This window comes from Bufo gargarizans, chromosome 2 (assembly GCF_014858855.1).
Source record: "Bufo gargarizans isolate SCDJY-AF-19 chromosome 2, ASM1485885v1, whole genome shotgun sequence".
Classification (NCBI taxonomy): domain Eukaryota; kingdom Metazoa; phylum Chordata; class Amphibia; order Anura; family Bufonidae; genus Bufo; species Bufo gargarizans.
The window spans coordinates 650,201,363-650,224,422 of NC_058081.1; the positions used below are offsets into that span (position 1 = coordinate 650,201,363).

General features: G+C 43.8%; 1 long non-coding RNA gene across 1 annotated transcript in view; it reads right to left on the minus strand.

Moving 5' to 3' along the window:
* The window catches only part of LOC122928921, a 287,978-nt gene that overhangs the window by 142,429 nt on the left and 122,489 nt on the right, over nt 1-23,060 (minus strand). Inside the window, exon 2 of the long non-coding RNA XR_006387939.1 lies at nt 21,303-21,336. This is a non-coding gene — a long non-coding RNA (uncharacterized LOC122928921). The remainder of the gene's footprint in view (nt 1-21,302; nt 21,337-23,060) is intronic.

Below are 23,060 nucleotides of genomic sequence, written 5' to 3' on the forward strand. Positions count from 1 at the left end.
ACTTAATGAGTTATCCAAAGCAGCTGGACACTCTCATTCAAGTCCATGGGGGCTTTTCTGGACAGTTTTGGATATTAATTAACCCCCTTAATGAACAGGAAAGCATAGAACAATACACACCTGTGACAGATATCCGCCTGAGCGGGCACTGTGCAGTAGTCTAGGGTTGGAATATATCTGTGGTAGGTAGATGCTAGTGTATTGTGTTGTCTCTGGAAGAAAGGATAGGGAGAAAACTAGGATAACATTGAAGTCAAAGCTTTAGGACAGTAAAGCTTAAAGGGATTTTTCGGGACACAGGGGGACCAAGCAACCCATCTTATTTAATCTTTCTTGCAGAAGAAAGTTTCCAATATACTTACAGTCTAGAAGCCATATGGATCAGGCACTCTGGAGAACGCTCAAGTGAAACTCTTCTTTGGAAAATCCTACTGCACATCCATCATCAAGGTAACATCTTCTACCATGTTTCCAGTCAGGTCTAAGTCCAGGATGGAGGAAGTGCTGTAGACTGAGTAAGAACTATCTGTCTCCCTGGCGCATACGTAGATGAAGTAGTCAGGAGTTTGCTCATGCGCCAGGAGAGGAGAAACTTGCCTGCAGAAGAAAGTCTTCAACATTTTTACCATCTTGTTGCGTGGATTGGCCACTCTGGAAATTGGTCAAGTGACGCGCCTCTTCAGAAAATCCTACATCCGCAAATGTCAAGTCCTTTATTACATTCTGGCCTAGTCTATGGATGAGGATGTCACTTGATCTGGATCTAAGGCCAGAAGTATTTTTCTCGCTGGCACATGCACAAATGAGGTGGATTCAGGAATTTGCTCTTGCACCAGGAGAAAATCCTACATCCGCCAGCGTCAAGTCCTTTATTAAGTTGGTGGACTGGTCTTTGGATGACGATGTCTCTTCCACAGCCCAAGACGGGAGGAGTGCTGTAGACAGGGCTAGAACTACAAGACTCCCTGGCCCATGCGCAGATGAGGTGGATTCAGGAGTTTGTACATGTGCCAGGGAAAATAGTTCTGGCCCCGTGAACAGCACCTCCTCCGTCCTGGACCGTAAAAGCGATGTTCTCATTCATAGACCAGACTGGGACTATAGATATGACAGCGATGGATGTAGGGTTTTCCAAAGAGCAGCTTCATGTGACCAGGTTCCATAACCGATCAATGCAACATTTAGATGGTAAGTATGTTGGAAATTTTCTTCAGCAGGCAAGAGTCACCAACTTTTAAAACACCTTTCATAGGTTATAGAGAGATATCAAAAGTTTAGATTGGTGGGTCGCTGATTGCTGAGACCTCCACTATGTCTAGAATGAGGGGGAGAAACATGCACATACCACGTTCTCTCTCCTCGCTGCTCAAGGCGGGTTCTATGGAAGTCTTTGGGCCCATCTCAATTCGGTCCTCTGCAGTGAGGAGAGAGAGTGCGATATGCACGTGCTTTTCTCCCCTCATTCTAGGGATTGGTGGGGATCTCAGCACTCAGACCCCCACTCAGCCCCTGCCCCCACTGATCTGAATTTTTGATATGTCTCTATAACCTATGAAAAGTGTTTTGAAAAGTGTTTTAGCGATCCCTTAATTAAGCTAGGTTGCTGGGTCCCACTGGATCCGAGAAAACCTTTTTTAGTCACTAAATAATAAAAGGCTCCATGATTATAGAGATCTCTGCTCGCTGGAATGGAATATTACATAGAGAGTGAAAACGTATACAGATCGATCTATTTTATATTTGTACACAGCCTAGGTCAACATTTCCAAAACAAGAGTTCTGTGGGCCTCATGTAGGGGTAAAGGTTTATGGTTGTATCACGTCTGGTAAGGCAGGTACCAGACGTGCAGCGCAGAGGGAAGGGGGACCGGGTGCCCTACCACGAATCGCGAGGAAATTCGGTTTCGGTGCCAATCGAATTTTTCCTGAAATTCTTCAGCTTCGATTCGCTCATCTCTAGTAGTAACAATAAACCACGCCACTGGTTTATTGTTACTATCATTTATCATGTCTGGTCTTGTGGACTGGATTTATTTATAGGTCTGTTTGGGGATCTGAGTAAATTTAGGGGTTTAGTCTGAAGGAGTCAATTAATTTAGGGCTCTTATCTAGGATCTGATTAATTTTATGGATTTGCTCTGAGGTCTGAATTAAGTAAAGTTTCTGGTCTTAATGTGTAGCTGTCGTTTCAGTTTAAAGATTATTTTTAACAAAGCTTGCTATGGAGAGTCTGTCTTCAGTCTTTTGCTTTTTACCGTGCGTTGAAGACACTGGTGTGTAACAAGTCACATAGGTAGGGACGGTCAGTGATAGGGCACATGTAAAGAGTCAGGGACTGGGGTAGTAACAAGAGGCAGGTTGGAAGCCTCTGTATGTTACACACAGGAGTCTTCAGCGCTCAGTAGAACTGAAGACTGAAGATAGTTAGTTGCTGTTAGAGCTTTGCTAAGAAGACTCTTTGCACCCTGTTTTCTAGAACAAAGAAACATTTTCCCTGATAAATAATATTTCATAAATGTTAAACATCCATGTCCCTGCACTATATAAAAAAATAAACTGAAACAACAGTTACACTTTAAGGCTACATGCACACAAACGCTGTATGTTTCCATGTCCGTTACGTTTTTTTTTTTTGCGGATAGGATGCGGACCCATTAATTTCAATGGATCCGTAAAAAATGCGGACAGCACACCATTCCGTAGCCCCACAAAAAAAATAGAACATGTCCTATTCTTGTCCGTTTTAAGCATTGTTACAATGGATCCGCAAAAAAAATAAAAACGGATGGCATTCGGATGTCATCCGTTTTTTTGCAGATACACAATTTGCGGACCGCAAAACACATACGGTCATGTGCATGTAGCCTAAGGCTGAATTTCCAGGTTTCAGTTTTTGAAGCAAAACCCAGATGTGTATCATAAAGTATAATAGATAAATGATATGATAGATAGATAGATAGATAGATAGATAGATAGATAGATAGATAGATAGATAGACAGACAGACAGACATAGCAAAGGATCTGGTCTGAAATCAGGATTAACTTAGGGTTCTTGTTGCCAAGATAAGGTTTATCCCAATCCTAAAAAAAATATTTTGAAAACCCCGGTGTAGGTAATAATCTATAAACTAAATACCCTGGACTCCAGGCTGATACATATTACTTGCACTGATACACTGTAGCAAACATAAGAGGACAGAGGAGAGATGGGCAGTTTCTACCAAACAGCTTTTATTAAGAGAAGATTATTATTATTTATTTTTTTTATTTTTTTATTATTTATTTATTTTTATTATTTGTTAATTAATTAATTTGCTTATTTATTTTATGCACCTATAAAAAGTATTTTTTATAATATGCCTGGGTTTTCAGTCTTTGGGTGTTTTTATTCACTGAAAGCAAACAGATTACACTTTCTCAGTAAAAAACTAATCTGACACCTACCAGTCCGGGGTATTATAAAATTACTTTTTTGGCATAAGCTGGCTGCATGGGGTCTATGGATACTCTTGGCATGGTTGCAAGGAGTTTTCCAGGAGCATATGCTGAATGTGTTCACAAAATAAGATGTGACCAGGGCCTAAGTTGTGCATTTAAGCGAGGTCACCATAAAAAGTTAATGCAAGGGAATACAAGACGAGAGCCAGAAACAATTGAAGAATCAATAGTATGGAACGCAAATCTTGTGGCTGACATCGATTTTTAGGTCCTTGCTAATCTATGGGAGGGGGGAAGGGGGCGGTAAAGCTGCAGTATTCCCACTAGGATCAATAAGAAAGACTAAGGGATTATATTTTGTATGGAACCATAACACGTCACCCATTTAAACTAGCTGGCAGAGATTTTGCTGTGGATCCTTGGCAAAACCCGCAAAATCTCACAGCTAAGGCCTCATGCACACAACCGTAAGCATTTTGCAATACGCAAACCACCGAGCCGCAAAATAAAGAGGCAGTCTGTGTGCTGTCCGCAGTTTGCAATAATATAGGAAATGTTCTGTCTTTTGTGGAAGGAAATACGGATGCAGAAAACACAGAAATCAACCATGTGCTTTCCGCATCCATATGTCCGTTGCTCAAAATATAGAACATGTACTGTACTTGTCCACAGAATGTGGACTCATTGAAGTCAATAAGTCCATAAACAAATGTGGACGGCTCCCGGACCACTTCTGCGGCTGTGTGCATGAGGCCTAAGTCTGTATACGTTACATGTGGTTTGCTACTGGTATTGCTTCGGATTTATCATGGATCTCACACTAATGCACCACATACCAGTTTCCAAGCAGATTTTGCACAAGGTTTCAAGGGTAAAAATTTGTTTAACTCTCATCCATTCTGCTGCTAATGTAAAATGCTGCAGAGTTTAGGAACACAGTTTTACTGTGGAAAATCTGCAGGGTTCAGATATTGTGGTTAAAAAGTCTCCGAGTGGTTTAAAGTTTGATAGAAGCTAAAAGCAGTTAGATTAGTAATGGTGCAGTGGCCGGGTTTGTGGTGGCCCCAATGCTATGTTGGGTCCCTCAGACACCGTTGAGGTGTCACCACATGTTGCTGCTTTCCAGAGGGGATGGGAAGGTACCTTAATGGGAGAGAGTCTGGGTCTGCAGTAAACCACTATGCTTCTTTCTGGTGGAAATGAAGTGTAAGACAATACAGGCAAGGCACTCAGCTGGCTTCTCCAGTCTTCTCCCTGGCAGAAGAAGGTTCTGTGCTGAGGAAAGGCCTGAGCTAGTTGTTCCTCCTTTTCTCATAACACTGGTAGCCTAGCTAAAGGGATTGCGGATCCAGGCCTGGGGCTCGGTTGCGGCTATAGTCAAAGGGCTGGTGACCCAAGGTTTGCAACAGAATATCCTCGTCTTAGCATCTTCTTCTGGTCACTCGTGCAGTCTGGCAGAACATCTCATATTGAACACTGTTCCCTATCTGCAGACCACTAGCAGCTCCAACTGCTCAGCTTATATACAGTTTCTAACTGAACTAGAACCTTCTTCTAGTGGGAGGAGTGGAATAAATAAGAACAGCCTAAACAGAAACATTGTTTCAATTTTAATCTGAAACTCTCTGTATAGAGTTTCAATTGAAGTCTATGGGAATGACTAAGCAATTTTTCCAGTCATAACCAAGTCTTCAGACATAAACAACAGAGAAAACCAGACAGTAAAAAGGTCAGTGTGTCTGTTTTTTCTCTCCAAAACATTGCTTAGTCCCTTTTAGTTACTAAGGAAGATTTCAAACTTCTCAGTGCACAGATAGAAAGTCCCAAAGTCTCTGAGTATTAGCTGGCCGTGCATTAACCCTTTTCCACAGTGCAGCTATAGTGCAATAACAGTGCAAATGATCAGGATATATTGCAATGAACATATAACTAAAGATGAGCAAAGTTTAAAAAAAATTTATTTGGTGGCTTCGCCAAATTTTTCCAAAAATTTGTTTAAATCCGAATGAGTTTGTCACGAAGCGCGTTAAATCAAATCTATCCCAGCCTGCAGTTACGTCACTTTGCAGGGCAGCAACATGCATGGCTAATCCTTTCTGGTAGCGAAGCAGTTACTGTGCATCTGAATGACATGCTAATACCTAGCTAAAAAAAATAAAAGCATGCAGCATCTTTCAATAAAGCAAAAAACAAAACGCTGCATGCCCCTGCAGGTGTACCAATGACAATTTAAAACAGCAAAAGTGCATTCAACAGCATAAATCCTAGTGCAGGTTAACCCTTCAAAGTACACTAAAGTAGTGAGTTTATGGCTTTACGTAGTAGCAATAGGGGCAAAATGTACACAAATGTCCATAGTCCAAAGAACCCTTACACAATGGCTGCATGGATAAATAATAGTTTGACCAGTTTGGCCATTAGCAATCAGCTTTCAGCTGCAATCAATTTGAAAACTGTGCTGAGCAGCATGTGAACAGCAACCAAGCCGGATCTCTCCTCTTGTGCAGCTACAGCATGTGAATGCAGCCGTAGAGGTGGTGCTCATTACAGAGCTCAGGTATGCTGGAACGAGTCCTGTTCCGGTTTGTTACCACTATGTTTGTATCAGTAACTCCAAACATTTTAAGGTTTTCTGCAGCCATGGAAAGCAGCACAGAGAATCTGGCAGCTCAGGAGGCTTTATGAAAATCAATGCATTGCGTGTTTGTCCCATATTCTATGATTATTTTCTGAGTGCCTTCAGATTTTAACTTCTATAAATACATTTGGCCTCTCTTGTGAACCCGCCCCAGGGATTAACGACCCCCCAAAAAGTTCAGCTGAATACTAACTAACTGCATTAACTTCTTCATCTGATGCACGCTGAGGAATTATAATAGAAGTCAATGGGGACGGATCCGCTTGAAGATGACACCATATGGCTCAATCTTCAAGCGGATCCGTCCCCCATTGACTTTCAATGTAAAGTCTGAACGGATCCGCTCAGGCTACTTTCACACTTAGAAAATTTTTCTAAGTTATAATGCAGACGGATCCGTTCTGAACGGAGCCACCGTCTGCATTAATATGAGCGGATTCGTTCAGAACGGATCCAATCGAACGCTAGTGTGAAAGTAGCCTTACCCTGATCCCCTGACGTGTGATGAGTTATCACCCCACCACCACCCTGAAGATTCTTTGGTCATGAAACCTGCATGGTGATCACCCGAGGTATGTTTACTAGTGTTGATTGAGCACCAAAGTGCTCGGGTGCTCGGGTGCTCGAGTAGAACACTTTGGGATGCGGGGGCTCTACAGAGCACCCGAGCACGATGGAAGTCAATAGGAGAAGCAGAGCATTAAACCAGGCACCCCCTGCTCTGAAGAAGTTCACAGGAAAAGGTCAGAAATTGATGGAAACACCACTGAAATGGTTCGGGAACAGCATGGGGAGGATGTCTGGATGCATCTTGGACTCCCAGGTCGCTGCTGGGAGCGATGTTGTCTGAGTAGTACGCCACTTTTACAGACTGACAATAATACGCACAAAACCGAAGATAAAAACGATTTTAGAGTAAAAATTGTTAGGAAACATTCCTTCCTGTATATTTACTTGTATATAAAGTGCAAGTGCTGCCAAAAATTACAAGGAAGAGGCACTCCGATACAACCTGTATATAACATAAAGGAGGGCCTCATTCACATTGTGGTGCAATTGTTCAGGTAGTGGGACTCCTACACTCATAAAGCCTATGCACTAAGGGAAAGGGCTACCAAAAATTACAAGGAACCGGCACTCCAATACACCCTTTATTACACATAAATGAGGGCATCATACACACCCTTGAAAAATTATGATTGATGGCCTGCTGATGACCCTCTAAAACATTAGGGGCGAGGGCCTGCTGCTGATCTGACCTTCTAAAAACATTAGGGGTGAGGGTCTGCTGCTGATCTGACCTTCTAAAACATTAGGGGTGAGGGTCTGCTGCTAAGCTGACCATCTAAAACATTAGGGGTGAGGGTCTGCTGCTGATCTGACCATCTAAAACATTAGTGGTGAGGGTCTGCTGCTGAGCTGACCATCTAAAACATTAGAGGTGAGGGTATGCTGCTAATCTGACCTTCTAAAACATTAGGGGTGAGGGTCTGCTGCTAATCTGACCTTCTAAAACATTAGGGGTGAGGGTCTGCTGCTGATCTGACCTTCTAAAACATTAGGGGCGAGGGCCTGCTGCTGATCTGACCTTCTAAAACATTAGGGGCGAGGGCCTGCTGCTGATCTGACCATCTAAAACATTAGTGGTGAGGGTCTGCTGCTGAGCTGACCCTCTAAAACATTAGGGGCGATTGCCTGCTGCTGATCTGACCATCTAAAACATTAGGGGCAAGGGCCTGCTGCTGATCTGACCATCTAAAACATTGTGGGCGAGAGCCTGCTGGTGACCCTCTAAAACATTAGGGGTGAGGGTCTGCTGCTGAGCTTACCCTCTAAAACATTAGGGGCGAGGGCCTGCTGCTGATCTGACCATCTAAAACATTAGTGGTGAGGGTCTGCTGCTGAGCTGACCCTCTAAAACATTAGGGGCGATTGCCTGCTGCTGATCTGACCATCTAAAACATTAGGGGCAAGGGCCTGCTGCTGATCTGACCATCTAAAACATTGTGGGCGAGGGCCTGCTGGTGACCCTCGAAAACATTAGTGGTGAGGGTCTGCTGCTGAGCTTACCCTCTAAAACATTAGTAGCAAGGGCAGCCTAATGAGCATGTTGATATGATGGAGGAGGAGGACGAGAAAAGGAAGATTGAACCATATACCCTTTTTTTGTGGTGGAAGGAGTGCATGGGAATACAGTGTATATAATACACCATAAAAGCCACATTTAAAGTCCCTGGTGGAGTTCTCTGGTGGAGTAGAAAAGTCAGGGGCAATCCAGGCCTTGTTCATTTTTATAAGAGTCAACTGTCAGCATTTTCAGTTGACAGGCGGATGCGCTTATCAGTTATTATGCCCCCAGCAGCCCTAAATGCCCGCTCTGACAAAACATTGGCAGCAGGGCAGGCCAGCACCTCCAAGGCGGCGTAGAGCGCCAGTTCGTGCCACGTGTCCAGCTTGGACACCCAATAGTTGTAAGGCACAGAGGGATCACTGAGGACGCTGACATGGTCTGCTACGTACTCCTTCACCATCTTCCAAAACTTTTCCCTCCTTGTGACACTAGGCCACGCATCAGGGTGAGGGTGCTGGCGGGGTGTCATGAAACTGTGAAGAGTGTTGCCCTGCCTCTGATGTAACTGCTGTGTGTTCCCCTCATCTCCCCTCCTCGGTTGCCCAAGGAACTACGTACTCTGCCGCCAGTGTTGTCAACTGGAAATTTTTGGAGCAATTTTTACACAAGGACCTTCTGGCATTGCACCATTTTGCTCGTCCTCTCCACCACAGGAATGAGAGATGAGAAGTTCTCTTTGTAGCAGGGTTTGAGAAGAGTGAACAACCAGTAATCGGTGTTGGCCAAAATGCTTATAACGCGAGGGTCACGGGAAAGGCAGCATAACATAAAGTCAGTCATATGTGCCAGAGTCCCAACAGAGAAGACTTTTCTGTCCTTATCAGGAGGATTACTCTCAATCTCCTCATCCTCTTCCTCCTCTTTGGCCCATCCACGTTGAACAGATGGAATAAACCTGCTATGGGAACTACCCTCTGTAGTGGAGGCAACCGTCTTCACAGAGGTCAGACATCCATGCCCACTCGTCGCTTGCGAAGAGCGGAAACTGACTGGAAAGGCGACGACCATGTTGCAGCTGGTATTCTACTACTGCCCTCTGCTGATCACAAAGCCTGGCCAACATGTGGAACGTGGAGTTCCAGCTCGTGCTCACGTTGCACAACAGTCGTGAGCTGGCAATTGCAAGCGCTGCTGCAGCGTTGACAGACCGGAGGCAGCTGTCGATGACTTTTGAAATTGGGCGCACACACGGCACACCTTCACCAGTAGCTCAGGCAAATTGGGGTAGGTTTTGAGAAACCGCTGAACCACTAAGTTTAACACGTGGGCTAGGCATGGTATGTGTGTGAGCATGCCGAGCTCCAAAGCCGCCACCAAGTTACAGCCATTAATAGACACAACCATGCCTGGTTGTAGGTTGAGTGGCAAGAGCCACAGTTCAGTCTGGTCCCTTATACCCTGCCACAGATCTGCTGCGGTGTGCTGTTGTCACCTAAGCAAATTAGTTTCAGCGCGGCCTGTTTCCGCTTCCCCACTGCAGTGCTACACTGCTTCCACTGCTAACTGGTGCTGCAACATGAGAATTCAGAGGTGGAAGTGGAGGAGGAGAAGGAGAAGGTGGGGGGGGGTAGCAGCCACTAATCTGGATGGTGTCGGAAATCCTGATGGAAGTAGGGCCCGCAATCCTTGGTGTCGGTAGCACCTGTGCCATCCCAGGGTGCAACTCACTCCCGGCCTCCACAACGTTCACCCAGTGTGCCGTCAGGGAAATGTAGCTTCCCTGGCCAAAAGCACTTGGGTACTTCGGCCTTCCCGCTCACCGCCTCATATGCGATGTGCCCACAAGGTGGAACTCCACCTTGCACATGCTGGAAAGACTGTGCAAGCAGCAGCAGGCCATAGTGGAGTTTCAGCTGCAGCACGCACGGGTGAGTCGCTCTGCGGAACAGCACCACTTCACCACCAACGAGTGGGCCTCCATGCAGGACGTGTGTTCCGTGTTGCGCTGTTTGGAGTACTCCACCAACATGGCCAGTACCGATGAAGCTGTCCTCAGTGTTACTATCCTACTTCTATGGGAAGAAGAGGAGGAGGAAGAGGGATCATTTCCACGGTTATCAGGCCAATCATTCACAAGTGTCTTGGAGGGTGGGTTCCTGCACCAATAGTGGCCAGGTACACAACTGTCCAGCCAGGGCACAGTTCTGGAGGATGAGGAGGAGGAGGAACTGTGTTCACAGCAGGGTGGCACCCAAACCAGCTCATGGGCATCACTGGAGCGTGGCTGTGGGAATACAGAGGACACAGACGATACACCTCCCACAGAGGACAGCTTGTCGTTGCCTCTGGGTAGCCTGGCACACATGAGCGACTAGATGCTGCAGTACCTGCGCAACGACTGCCGAGTTGCCCACATTCTAACCAGTGCTGATTACTGGGTGGATCCCTGCTATAAGGACAACGTGCTATCCTTAATTCCATCACTGGAGCGTGATCGGAAGATGTGCGAGTACAAGCGCATACTGGTAGACGCGCTGCTGATGGCATTCCCACCTAACAGCGGGGGCACGGTGGAAGCACAAGGCGAAGGCAGAGGAGGATGAAGAAGTCGCCAACGCAGCTGGGGCACTGCCAGCACCTCAGAAGGGAGGGTTAGCATGGCCGAAATGTGGAAAAGCTTTGTCAGCACGCCACAACAACCAGCACCACCAGCTGATATGGAACATCTTAGCAGGAGGCAGCATTTTAGCAACATGGTGGAGCAGTATGTGTGCACACCCCTCCACGTACTGACTGATGGGTCTGCCCCATTCAACTTCTGGGTCTCCAAATTGGGCACGTGGCCTGAGCGTGCCTTTTACGCCTTGGTGGTGCTGGTCTGCCCTGCGGCCAGTGTATTGTCCAAACGTGTGTTTAGCACAGCAGTGGGGGTAATCACAGACAAGCGCAGCTGCCTGTCCACAGCCAATGTGGACAAGGTCACGTTCATTAAAATTAACCAGGCATGGATCCCACAAGACTTGTCCGTACCTTGTGCTGACTAGACAAGTACAGGTCCTTCTAAAAATATTAGCATATTGTGATAAAGTTCATTATTTTCTGTAATGTACTGATAAACATTAGACTTTCATATGTTTTAGATTCATTACACACAACTGAAGTAGTTCAAGCCTTTTATTGTTTTAATATTGATGATTTTGGCATACAGCTCATGAAAACCCAAATTTACTATCTAAAAAAATTAGCATATTTCATCCGACCAATAAAATAAAAGTGTTTTTAATACAAAAAAAGTCAACCTTCAAATAATGATGTTCAGTTATGCACTCAATACTTGGTCGGGAATCCTTTTGCAGAAATTACTTCTTCAATGCGGCGTGGCATGGAGGCAATCAGCCTGTGGCACTGCTGAGGTGTTATGGAGGCCCAGGATGCTTCGATAGCGGCCTTAAGCTCATCCAGAGTGTTGGGTCTTGCGTCTCTCAACTTTCTCTTCCCAATATCCCACAGATTCTCTATGGGGTTCAGGTCAGGAGAGTTGGCAGGCCAATTGAGCACAGTAATACCATGGTCAGTAAACCATTTACTAGTGGTTTTGGCACTGTGAGCAGGTGCCAGGTCGTGCTGAAAAATGAAATCTTCATCTCCATAAAGCTTTTCAGCAGATGGAAGCATGAAGTGCTCCAAAATCTCCTGATAGCTAGCTGCATTGACCCTGCCCTTGATAAAACACAGTGGACCAACACCAGCAGCTGACATGGCACCCCAGACCATCACTGACTGTGGGTACTTCACACTGGACTTCAGGCATTTTGGCATTTCCCTCTCCCCAGTCTTCCTCCAGACTCTGGCACCTTGATTTCCGAATGACATGCAACAGTCCAGTGCTGCTTCTCTGTAGCCCAGGTCAGGCGCTTCTGCCGCTGTTTCTGGTTCAAAAGTGGCTTGACCTGGGGAATGCGGCACCTGTAGCCCATTTCCTGCACACGCCTGTACACGGTGGCTCAGGATTTTTCTACTCCAGACTCAGTCCACTGCTTCCGCAGGTCCCCCAAGGTCTGGAATCGGTCCTTCTCCACAATCTTCCGCAGGGTCCGGTCACCTCTTCTCGTTGTGCAGCGTTTTCTGTCACACTTTTTCCTTCCCACAGACTTCCCAGTGAGGTGCCTTGATACAGCACTCTGGGAACAGCCTATTCGTTCAGAAATGTCTTTCTGTGTCTTACCCTCTTGCTTGAGGGTGTCAATGATGGCCTTCTGGACAGCAGTCAGGTCGGCAGTCTTACCCATGATTGCGGTTTTGAGTAATGAACCAGGCTGGGAGTTTTTAAAAGCCTCAGGAATCTTTTGCAGGTGTTTAGAGTTAATTAGTTGATTCAGATGATTAGGTTAATAGCTCGTTTAGAGAACCTTTTCATGATATGCAAATTTTTTTAGATAGGAATTTGGGTTTTTCATGAGCTGTATGCCAAAATCATCAATATTAAAACAATAAAAGGCTTGAACTACTTCAGTTGGTGTGTAATGAATCTAAAATATATGAAAGTCTAATGTTTATCAGTACATTACAGAAAATAATGAACTTTATCACAATATGCTAATTTTTTTAGAAGGACCTGTATACCGGCCGCACCCAGCCATTGTTATACTCCAGCGCACTTTCTCTTTGCAGTCTCTTTTCTATTTCCTAATGTTTTGGGGTCTTCCTAAATTTATAATAAAAAATAATAATAATAAAAAAAAAAAAAAAAACTGTGTTGGCTACCTCCTCCACCACCGCTTCTACTTATACTGCCACGTCCACCACCTCCTGAACCTCCTACTCCACTTTGACCTCCGCCTCCTAGTTCTAGATTATTATTTGAATTTTTTTTTCTATTCTATGTTATTTTATGTCATTTCCCTATCCACATTTGTTTGCAGTGCAATTGTCCTGCTCTTACCCCTATTTTGCTTCCTTTTGCAGCCCTCTAGCCCTTACTATGACTATTTTACAGGCATTTTAGTGCCCTAAAGTTTGGGTCCTTATTGACTTCAATGGGGTTCGGGGGAAAGTTCGGGTCAAGTTCGGGTCCCGAACCCAAACTTTGAGCCGAAGTTCGGCCGAACCCGGCGAACCCAGACTTCCAGGTGTTCGCTCATCCCTACTCAAAATGACTCTCTGTATTGTTGATATTTACTATAAATGATTTCTTACCCGGCTGTTACAAAATGTACCCACCATGTCACTTAAATACATTTAATTTGGGGCTAATCTAAGTGACCCCCCTCCTCGTCTTCACCTTGATTCCTGTACCCCTCTACAGGAACTTCGCTCCAGGGGAGCCACCAGGTTGCTATCTCTTGGAGCAGTCTTTGTTCAAGGGACAGTTGTCCCAAGGGGGATCAAGAGACACCACTGCAGAGCACGGAGGGATCAGGCAAAACTATTGTCAAGGACAAGCCAAGGTCAGGGCAGGCAGAGTTTGTGCAATCCAATAAACAGTCTGAGGTCTGAGAAGGCAGCTCAGGGTCAGAACTGAGATCAGATAAAGTCAGGTCAGGCAGTGAAGGATCAATTCTGGGAAACAGCCAGAAGTCGGTACACAGGTGGACAAATGTAGAAACAGTGCACCATTGAAGGGTATTAGTGAACTAGAACCTATTGCTCAGGCACATTCCCATAGACAAAGGTGCCTTAAAGGGAACCTGTTACCTGGATTTTGTGTATAGAGCTGAGGACATGGGTTGCTAGATGGCCGCTAGCACATCCCCAATACCCAGTCCCCATAGCTCTGTGTGCTTTTATTGTGTAAAAAAAAAACGATTTGATACATATGCAAATTAACCTGAGATGAGTCCTGTCCCTTATTATTGCTGTAGCAGTGTATAGATTGCAGACACAAGGGGGGCAGCGTTTAGATTTTTAGACCTCAGTGCCTCCAAAGTGTACAAATCTATCTGGCCAGTTAACAGGCAGCTAGGGAAGCCAAGGAGCCGCAATAATAAATGACAGTAGCCATTAAGGCTACTTTCACACTAGCGTTCGATCGGATCCGTTCTGAACGGATCCGCTCATAATAATGCAGACGGAGGCTCCGTTCAGTACGGATCCGTCTGCATTATTTTGGCATATAAAAGCTAAGTGTGAAAATAGCCTCAGACGGATCCGTCCAGACTTTCAATGTAAAGTCAATGGGGGACGGATCCGCCTGAAGATTGAGCCATATTGTGGCATCTTCAAACGGATCCGTCCCCATTGACTTACATTGTAAGTCTGGACGGATCCGCACGCCTCCGCACGGCCAGGCGGACACCCGAACGCTGCAAGCAGCGTTCAGCTGTCCGCCTGTCCGTGCGGAGGCGAGCGGAGCGGAGGCTGAACGCCGCCAGACTGATGCAGTCTGAGCGGATCCGCTCCATTCAGACTGCATCAGGGCTGGACGGCTGCGTTCGGGTCCGCTCGTGAGCCCCTTCAAACGGAGCTCACGAGCGGACCGACGAACGCTAGTGTGAAAGTAGCCTAAGACAAGCGGTAGCTGACCGAACTCAGGCAGCAAGCGCAGTAGATGAACCGCTGCCAGTTACAGCCAGGAGAAACGGCAACAATGTTACAGTATTAGTGGTAGCCAATGAATTGCTAATAGGTAGCAGATCAAAGAATTGCAGATCTACATTAAGAGCAGCAGCACATACAAAGATATGTAACCATAGAGTTATTAGAAATAAAGTGTTATAACTATATGGCCACAGCTTAAGAGGTCTAACAACTAGCAGGGAACAGGTAGCTGAATAAGCAAATTAAACTGCATCAGGACTTCAACACTAGTCCTTCAAATATCAACAGCTTACAGCAAAAAGTCATAAATGCAGCACTTATAGAACCATCAAAAATAGATATCAATAGCTAGCCATAAGAAAGTGTCTGCAATCTATACACTGCTACAGCAATAATAGTGTTAAAAAGCTAAAAAAATAATAAAATACAAATTTATAAAAAAATAAAGAATTGCACACACTGGAGCACTGGAGATAGTTTTAATTTAGTAGGTTAGAAAAATGTTCACTATTTATTATTAAAAAAGCAATTAATAAAAGTTAAATTTTAAATAAACAAAATACATAATTTGCACTTGTCAAGAGTAGGCAATTAGTAGTCTATGACTATATGTAAATATAAAAAAAGTGCCTCTACACATGCAGGGTATATATGAATGTAATATGAGTCCTGTCCCTGACTCATCTCAGGGACAGGACTCATCTCAGGTTAATTTGCATATGTATCAAATCAGTTTTTTTTACACAATAAAAGCACACAGAGCTATGGGGACTGGGTATTGCGGATGTGCTAGCGGCCATCTAGCAACCCATGTCCTCAGCTCAATACACAAAATCCCGGTGACAGGTTCCCTTTAATTACCCCATAGTAGCCAATGGCTGTCCAGAGTAGCCAACTGCTGGGGTAGAATAGGAGGCATGCCAAACCCACCAGGAAGAGGAAGAGAGAGGCTAGCGTGCCTGAGCCTTCTAAACCTGAGAGAGTCGAGGTATGTGAACAAGGTGAAGGCAGCCAGTGCCACTGGTATAACACTGACTCTCAAAATGACTTTTTCTGTACCAGTTGATTCTCAAAATGACTTTTTCTGTACAAGTCGACTCAAAAACAATATTTTGAGACAGGTGAACATTTAGGCATCCCAAGCTCGGACAAATGTTTCCCTTGGGTTCGAAGACCTCCATTTGGACCAAATTTTTCTCCCAGTCTAAATTTTTCATTTCTTAAAGACTTTTTTAAAAATATTTTCCACCCGTTCTTACATTCATGCAACTTTTTCATTGCTCTGCCGGGACGTTTGTCATTGCCGTTTCAATCTTTAATAAAGACTCATACACTTCATATTCGCGCAACCTCTAATTCAGTGTTTCCCAACCAGTGTGCCTCCAGCTGTTGCAAAACTACACCTCCCAGCATTCCCACACAGCCAAAGGCTGTCCGGGCATGCTGGGAGTTGTAGTTTTGCAACAGCTGGATGCACACAGGTTGAGAAACACTGCTCTAATTTTCAAACTAAGTCAGTCCTTGAATAAAAGGTCCTATACAGAGGCGTAACCACATTTGCCTTTATCCGGTTTTATCTGTAAGCAAAAATTTTGATTTGAACAAACATTTCTCGTCTGTGTGTTTTCTTCCGCATTAGCAATCTTTTATGCGAGACAAAAGGGTCACTAAGAAACTGAGCGGAACCTAGAATTTTTATGCTGCTATTCCATCAGGTTTGTAATTGGAAATAAAGTGAAATCCTAAAGCCCGGAACCCTTATTTCTTCATAATGTTACACACTTAATTGCTCCTGTCATTTACCAACACGATTATGTTGTCTACAAATGGAGACAAATAATAGATTTTAGTACTTATGCAGAGACTTAAACTGCATGCAGAGAGCCACAAACTACACCATTAAACTGGAATTACAGCTTGAAGTCAGAAACAAAAATTTAACCCCAGTAATCATTATCCCCTCAAAATAAAAGACCACATGAGTCAGATTCAGCCTGAAATCCAATTTTTAACCAGCAGAGATTCCAAGCCTTTTATTATGTCAGCGTGATAGTTTTGTTACAGTGAAAATCTCCAAAGGAAATATTTTGAAAACAATGTCAGCTAGTAAACTAAGGGGGGTGGGATGCAGAAGGAAAATCCGGGTCTCAGTTTAGGCTGCAAGCTCCTTGTCTTCGATTTCTCTTCTTCGGAAAACTTTCAAGGTGACATTTTCTAGGGGTGTCCTGGGCATGGGTGTAGATTAGTTAACTCTTTTTGATGGGTATGTAGACTTTTGCAAACATTTTATACCTCCAGTGAGTCTAAATAAAAAATTTAAGCAACGGCCTTATTTGAAAATGTTCTACCATTTTGAGTATGCAGCTCCTACGCAGATCTATGGTTACAGACTGATGTAATGGATGTCAGGGATCCAACGCATTTTTTGACCCAGGGTACCATTACTATCAAAGTTAGAAATGACGGGCAATTCTTTGTAGTCCTTTATTATCAGTGATGGATGACAGATAAGAACACATCCTTACCTCACATTTGTCTGGGATTTTTTTTTTTCTAAGCCATGTAACGAGAGTCACTTCAATAATTGGGCTCCAGTTATACCAGATGCCACATGTTAAACATTGTATGTCCAGCACCCCCTCCCCTCCTGGTGCCAGTTTTAACTACAGACGTGCCTACTCTAACTTTTCTGCAAATTTATTAAAGGGGTTATCTAACGTGTAAAACATGCCTCCCCAAATGCCTGGGCCCCCTTATATAGATTAGATTTACCCTGGCACCCACATAGCTCCTGCTCCCCGCACGGCTGTCGCTGCATTTCCCCGTTGCGTGGCTCGAAGCGTGGCACCCAGCCGGTAACAGTGGGGGAGCAGCCAATAGCAGCCCGTGACGGGGACGAGTCTCCCTGGCATTGCAGGTGACGCTAGGAAGGCTCGTTCCCATAACAGCCTGCTATCTGCTGCCCTAACCCCTCCCTCCCCAAATCGACAGATGTTTTGATCCGCGCGACGGGGAGATGCAGCGGAGGCCATGCGGGGAGCAGAAGTTACGCGAGTGTCGGGGATCGGGGTAAGTATAATCTATATGAGGGGCCTGGGCATTGGGGCCATGTTTTACATGTTGGATAACCCCTTTAAGGACTCTAATTTCTCACAACACAAATTAAAAATAGGATTGTGAAATGCTATTAAAATGCTTGGCATGATACAGTTCACATCACACAACCACTGTGTGGTCACATATAGAAACCTACAGCTTAAACAATTTCTAACAAAGTATCCCAAAAGCATGTTTTTTTCAGATCTGGTTATCTTGTATCTTCTGAAAAGTAACAGAGCATACATCTGTACTAGCTATACAGACTGTGCGCTGCCCCTTGCGGATAACGTCCTGCTTCCCCTTCTGTGGTCTTTGATGATTCTTCCAGACAGTGAATGGTTTTGGCCTCACCACAAGCCAACATGCATTGACAACATTCATATGTATACATTCATGTATGCTGTGAGTATGCAAACATGGGCAACAGTGTAAGCATACTATATGTGCGCCTCTCTGGAGGTAGTAAGCATTCACATTTGTTGTTATACAGAGGATTAGTGTTGATCACGAATATTCGAATTTCGATTTTTTTTCCCCGCGAATATAGGTACTTCGAAAATTCGCGAATATTTCGAATATACATATATTCGTAATTTCGAATATTAGATTTTTTTTTATTATTTTTTTTTATTCGATTTTTTTTTTTAATCAGTACACATGATCGCTCCCTGATCTAGCTTGTGGGCCAATAAGAAGGTTACAATATACTTGACTTTAGGAGTAGTAGTGTTTGCGAATTTTGCTCTATATTCGATTTTTCGAATATTCGCTATATTGCTATATATTCTTGTTTTAGAATATTACGAATATTCGAAAAAACTTAGTTACAGCAATATAGCGAATATTCGAAAAAAAAGAATATAGAGCAATTTAGCTAATATAGTGCTATAATCTTTTTTTTTTTATAGTTGTAATTTTTTTCCAATCTGAACTTCAGATGAGAAAAAAATTGCAACTATTAGACAAAGAAGATTATAGCACTAGATTAGCTAAATTGCTCTATATTCGTTTTTTTCGAATATTCGCTATATTGCTATATATTCTTGTTTTAGAATATTACAAATATTCGAAAAAACTAAGTTATAGCAATATAGCGAATATTCGAAAAAAAACTAATATAGAGCAATTTAGCTAATATAGTGCTATAATCTTCTTTGTCTAATAGTTGTAAGTTGATCCGAAAGTTCGCATATTACACAATCATTACCTTGCCGATTTTTCAAGTAAAAAAAAAATCGCGAAATTTTCGAATATTCAACGAATATTCTAAAAAATATTTGCGAAATATTGCGAATTCGAATATGACCCCTGCGCTCATCACTACAGAGGATGTAAATCTGCAGTACCCAAGACCTGGGGGTATCTGCAATTGCTGTTTTATTGTACAGTATGTAGTTATGCATTGTAATTGTATGTTTTGGTCATATATTCCAGTAAAGAATATGATTGGCAGGAACAGCTCAACTTGATTCTGCCTCAAAAACATACTCGAGACAATGCTGTAAGGTGAGGGACTACGGCTCAGACACCCATCACCTAAGACTACAACGCCAGCCTGTTAAAGCTGAAGTCTAGACCTGATAATAAACATCTATACCCACAAGTGCTTAGTTGCAGCCATCCAACCTGCTTCCATACCTTCTCTGCTGTGCCAGAAACTGCACTTTGAATCTGCTACTACTGGATGTATTATAAGTTATAACAAGCACTTAGTAAAAAGAGACTATTATACATTGTCTACTTTGCACATTCTTCAAACTTAATTTCCACTGCACTGATCCCCAGGAATCTGGACTCCTGTTTTTTTAAACGCTGTACAGGAATCTGGACTTCACTGCAGGCAAACCACTAGGCCACTGCCTCTCGGAGACACCAGCGCAGAGTATGGAGAGATCAGGCAAACCTGCCAGGGACAGGCCGAGGTCAGGGCAGGCAGAAAACATGTCATCCAATAAACAGGTCTCAGGTCAGGGCAGGCAACTCAGGATCAGTACAGAGATCAGGCAGAGATCAGGTCAGATAGTTAAGGTTCAATTCTGGAAAACAGGTAGAAGTCTGTACATGGACAGATGAACATAGAAAAACACACCATTTCAGGATATAAGTAAACTAGAACCTATTGCTCAGGCACCATCCCACAGGAAGCAGAAGATGTCTTAAGTACCCTGAGGTAGGGAGGTCCAGATTAGGATGTGTGCGCGCTGGGGAGGGAGGGAAGCCTCTTGGAGGGACAGAGCAACTCCTTTGGCCGGCTTAATCTGCCTTATATAATATAGAGGACAAATATAGGATATCCCCAGCCATAGATAAAGAAAATTTTGCACAGACATGAAAATCGCAGGTGGTTATATAGTGGAGCTAGTCTATGGCGGGTTTTATTGGAGTGAAACTGTGCGTCAATGTTTATGTTATTGCATAAAATGTAACATAAAAGTCAAAATATACTTTGATATTATCATAAAAGTCAATCTGCAGACGGCAGACAATCACAGGCAGAATTCACTGAGCTGTGATAGAATGTCACCGAGTACAATGACAGACAAACTCAGGAATTAGCGGGTAGCAGGCTATGCTGTACATAGATGAGAGGATGTTTTTAGTTGGTGTAATTAAGATATCTGATATAGCATCTCACACAATAATACAATAAACCTTAGGTAATCATCACATACATTGTTCAAGATTTGCCTCCATATTACTGTAAACGGCTCCAATTTATTGCAGCAATTGATGCCATATATACAAAAACGTCTAGTCAAACACATATTTTTGTCAATCGGGGGCAGAATTATAGAAGTAGAAGAAATATTGTTGCAATTTGTATGCAAGAACAACAATTTAACCCTTTACCCCTTAAAGGGATTTTCTTACGATGACTCCTGTCCCTATACCTTATCAGGTCATATATGACAGAGGGTGGGTTCCTTGCCCTGGAAACTTTTGTATAAGTCAGAGTCGAGATTTGCAGACTCGAGTTGAGATGTCCAAGTATTAGATGATGGCCAATCTTTAAGTTGCAGCATGCAATACCAAATTCCACCAGTAGCGGCCACTGCCGTGCAACTGTATGTAGCTTAAAGGGATTGTCCATAATTAAAAAAATATATATTTTTGCTTCCAAAAACAGCACAGTACCAAGTTCACAGTTTATGCCTGAAAAAAACTATAAATTGTGGTCAGGGATGGTACCAGCTTTTTCAATAAAACAGCCACATTTTTATAATCTGGACAACCCCTTTAAGGCAGGGGTGTGAGAAGCTAAATCTCCAGTGATCAGCTTATAACAAAGGCATAGTTTTATTGTCCGAAATCTTAAAAAGGTATAAGAAGTGACTACAGCCTTTGAGATCCCAAAAATGCACTCAGTGCACTTGTTACTTCCCGTCTCCAGCCCTTCCTGGAGACGGGAAGTATGAGCTCAGGAGAAAGCGCCTCCCAGGGTGAAAGACAGTATGAAATCTTTAAAACTTCCAATATTTTCTCAAACCACATGATGCAAAGATCATTTCTTATCTTACCTTTGCTTGCTTTAGATATTTAAGGATGTAATACCTGTAAGAAAACAAAAAGTCGTATAAGAGAAATTGCAGGCGCCTGGCTCTATCTGTAGAAGCAACGTACAATGTGGCGTAACGGCTAGAAGTAGTCTACAGGACGGGGACTGCCACGTAAACAATGGAAATATTGGGCACCCCAAAACTGTTTTTAGGCTACTTTCACACTTGCGGTAGCCTTTTCCGGCAGGCTGTTCCAGCAAAGGAAGCAGCCTGCCAGATCCGTGCTGCCGCTAGTCCACCGTGCCGCCGGAAGTCCGCTCTGTCCGCATTCCCAGTAATGGGGGCAGGACGGAGGTCCAGGCCGCAGCACGGCAAACGAGCCGAGAGACAAAAAAAACGCAGCATGCTGTAGTTTTATTCCGGCCGCCTCTCGCCATGTTTGCAGTGCTGCGGCCAGACCTCCCGGGAGAATGGGGCCGGAGCGGTGGAGTAGCGGTAGCACGGATCCGGCAGGCTATTTCCCCGCCGGAACAGCCTACCGGAAAAGGCTACCGCAAGTGTGAAAGTAACCTTACAAAAAGAGGTACAAGATAAAGAACACATAAATCAATAATAAATATGTCAAATGTTGCAATGTATTTCATCTAGTGGTGCAATAAATAAACCAGTTCATAGAAAAGAAAGAAGTTTAGGGAAAATAAAAATGTGCCTGTAGACAGAAAGCTTGCAACTCTGCTCCAGTCCCAGCTCAGTGCATCTAGTATAGTCCCAGTCCCCCTAGTGTAGTGCCATGCACAGTATCCTTTGAATAGTACCATACACAGTGTCCCTAGAAATGTATCATACAGAAGCCAAGATTTACTCATGTGTTCATGCCAAAAAATTTGCTTTTTTCCAACATGCTCAACAAGGGAGCAGAGCTCAGCGGAAAGGGGGTGGGGCTTCATGGGAAAGGGGCGTGGCCTAGGATAGCACAATTCCAAAGGAGCTGTCAAAAATAAAAGGTGGAATCTGATTGGTCGCTATGGTCAACTAAGCCAGTTCTACTTTACACCAGTTTGATAAATGACCCCATATGTGTTTGCAAAATTTTAACTGCGACTTTAAAAAAAATTGTGGTATGTCTCGTGTTTAATTGCGACTTTTTGAGAGAAAAAAAGTAGCAAATGCCTGTTTTTACACTGCTCTCGCCACTTTTCCAAAAGTAGGCGTGGAAAGGCTGGAAAAGGGGCATGGCCAACAACAGAGGGCTTAAAAAATTATGAATGAGACAGGCCTACCGCCCCTCCCCTTCCCCGCCTACTTTTTTAAACCTGGCGTAAGCAGGGAAAACATGCAGATTGTGGTGCAAATAACTTTTGCACCGCAATCTGCGCCAGAAATACGCCTAATATAGACGTATTTCTGGTTAGTATATGAGCCCCAGTGTCTCTAGAATAATACTAGACATTGAATAGTGCCTACCCCTGACCCCAAATATACTGCCATACACAGGCACTAGAATATTTCCACTAATGACATCCCTAGAATAATACCATACAGTTTCTGTAGAATAGTACCATTTATAGTGTTGTTAGAATAGCACCAGATACAATGTCCCTAGTTTATTGACACTCACCATGAACCTAGAATGGTATCAAACACAGGATCCATGGAGTAGTATCAACCACAGTGATCCTATTATAGTGCCACTCACAATGTCGCTAGTTTGTGCTATTTACAGTGTCCTTAGAACAGCAACAGCCAGAGTATTCTTAGAAATTTACCCGCCACAATGTC